The sequence below is a fragment of the Sinocyclocheilus grahami genome, unplaced genomic scaffold, assembly GCF_001515645.1.
Source record: "Sinocyclocheilus grahami isolate Dianchi unplaced genomic scaffold, SAMN03320097.WGS_v1.1 scaffold4251.1, whole genome shotgun sequence".
NCBI lineage: Eukaryota > Metazoa > Chordata > Actinopteri > Cypriniformes > Cyprinidae > Sinocyclocheilus > Sinocyclocheilus grahami.
This window is the reverse complement of record NW_015509225.1, coordinates 9,486-12,173: the sequence shown is the minus strand read 5'-3', so window position 1 is coordinate 12,173 and position 2,688 is coordinate 9,486. Positions and strand designations below refer to the sequence as shown.

Sequence of the window (2,688 nt, the reverse complement as noted above, 5' to 3'; positions counted from 1 at the left end):
AGATAGATAGATAGATAGATAGATAGATAGATAGATAGATAGATAGATAGATAGATAGATAGATAGATAGATAGATAGATAGAGACAGACAGACAGACAGACAGATAGACAGATAGATAGATAGATAGATAGATAGATAGATAGATAGATAGATAGATAGATAGATAGATAGATAGATAGATAGATAGATAGATAGATAGATTATATTTCACTACATTTAAATATTCTGTAATTTATATATTTGCACAAATTTAGAATGGAATTGTGCATTAATAAAAAGTTGTTTGTCTTATTTATGTTCAATTATCCATTTTAATATTGCCAAATCATTAAAATTTCCTCTTAACAAGACAGCTTACCCCTAATGTGGGCCGCTTTTTTGGAGAAGACATATTTATATGATCCTACATCATTTTTTTTTTTTCTTCTTTATTTCAGTTGATGTCAGACATGTTCATATAATTAGATGTATTCGTTTAACCTCTTTCCCATTTCTCCTTGCCAAAATAGTAGAGGCACAGCTTATGCCACTGTGTTTGAAAAGAAACGGCAATGCACACACAATGATCTGAAGAGAGACAGAGAAAGAGACGGAGAGGGAGAGAAAGGAGGGGAACAGAAATACAGATGGTTCTTGAGGTGTTGGCAGTTGTGTAAGTCAGTGTTCTGGGTCAGGTCAGAGAGGATCTGGAGACCACAGAGCAGGAGATGTGGATTGGGTCAGTGAGCAAGTCTGTCTGGTAAGAGGAAAGAAAAGGAGGGGTTTGGGAGGGGGGTTTGTCTGTGATGTCTTTCTGTACCCTGGAAGGAGGTTAGCTGCAGAGGAGCAGGTGTTGCCCTCTCAGTGTCCGTAGCCAGCAGCGCTTCAGCACCGCACCGAGAACCCAACTGTCATCTCTGATGAGCCAGCGTCTCCATGCTCCACATGCTTCTCACTTGGTACCACAACTCAGTCCAGCGTAACTATACAGAAAGAACATCATCTTTGCTTATATTTAACATAGTAGTAGTTAGAACCACACAGAACTTACACATTTTCATGAATTCTACACTGATTGTGAATGCTGGGAAATTATTCAGAACAGATTCAAATGTGGTAAAACTTCAAAGATCAAGGGCTCTATTATACATCTGGCGATATGTGGTGCCAGGTGCGACGAAAGTGTTTTCTGCTAGTTTCAGCCCGACACTCATTTTCACATCCTGCGGCACGTTGTTTAAACAGCAAATGCATTTGCGTCCATTTGTGCATTAATGGGCGTGCTGGTCTGAAAACGAGGTGTGTTCAGGCGCATTGTTGGCGCATTGCTATTTTGAGGCAACTGAAATAGACTGCGTCCATTGACCAACTTTAACCTGGTCTAAAGTCTATGGCGCAGTATTTTTTGTTATTTAAAGAGCGCGTAATATGCGCCTATAGGCGTGTCCACAACTGCTTATTACACACACAGGGACGCGAAGCAGCAAACAAGTACAAAACGAGGATTTGTAAAGAAGAATGTCGGAGGATTTCAATATAAGCCAAGAGGAGACTGGTTTTCCTGTGCTAAAGTAAGGAAACTTTGCTTCCTTTGCTCCTGTAAACAAACGTTGGTTTTCACAAGACTCACTGGCGCATGCGCAATGCCGACATCTTACGTCATCGTCCTGGAGCTGCTTCTGTGTACAACTGTTGGCGCAAGCTAGATTAAAGTGATTATTACATTTTGAATATGGATATTTTTCTTACAAAAATGCATCGATTCACTACAGGACGCCTTTATTCATCCGATTTTATTCATCCTCATTTATTCATTTGGACTGATGAACTGCAACACCCGCTGACTGCCATTAAACAGCTTGGAAGATCAAAGACAATTTTTTATATAACTCCGATTGGATTCATCTGAAAGAAGGAAGTCATATACGCCTAAGATGGCTTGAGGGTGAGTAAATAATGGGCTAATTTTCATTTTTGGGTCAACTATCCCTTTCAGTGGTTCAACCGTAATGGTATGAAGCTACGAGAATACTTTTTTGTGGCACTCTCGTGAATGGTGGTGCAGACTAACCAGGAAGAGAAGAAATCATTGAGTAAAGTTATTATTTTGTTTTCTTTGCCCACAAAAAGTATTCTCGTGGCATCATAAAATTACGATGTCACATTGACTATTTTAATGATGTCCTTCCTACCTTTCTGGCCTTGAACATGTCAGTTGCGTTACTATCTATACATGGACAGAAAGCACTCGGATTTCATCAAAAATGTCTTATTTTGTGTTGCGCAGATGAACAAAGGTCTGACGCGTATGGAACGACATGAGGGTGAGTAATTAATGACAGAATTTTCATTTTTGGATGAACTGACCCTTTAAGTAGCCGTTTTTGGAATACATAACCTGTCAACAGCATGCGCTAAAACTAACAAAAATTATCCTGTTATGAACATATTTGAGGGGTGGGGGGTAGACAGTTTGACTTGACCAAATTTAATGTGAATGCATGATTTCTGCAATGCATAATTTTAACTTTTTATCCAACAATAATAAGCTTACAAAAATATAATATTAAGAACAATTCAGTGGACTGTGATAATATCCTCATATTATGTAAGAGTATAATAATCAGAAAGAAAAACAAAATAATCCTCCAATAATTAAGACAAAAGATGTATACCTAAGTGCTGCCACCATTACATTCAGGGTGAAA

General features: G+C 38.4%; 1 long non-coding RNA gene across 1 annotated transcript in view; it reads right to left on the bottom strand.

Annotated features, from left to right (window-relative positions):
- Window positions 1-598: 598 nt before the first annotated feature.
- The window catches only part of LOC107576734 (uncharacterized), an 11,389-nt gene continuing 9,299 nt past the window's right edge, over window positions 599-2,688 (bottom strand). Inside the window, exon 4 of the long non-coding RNA XR_001608109.1 lies at window positions 599-963. This is a non-coding gene — a long non-coding RNA (uncharacterized lncRNA). The remainder of the gene's footprint in view (window positions 964-2,688) is intronic.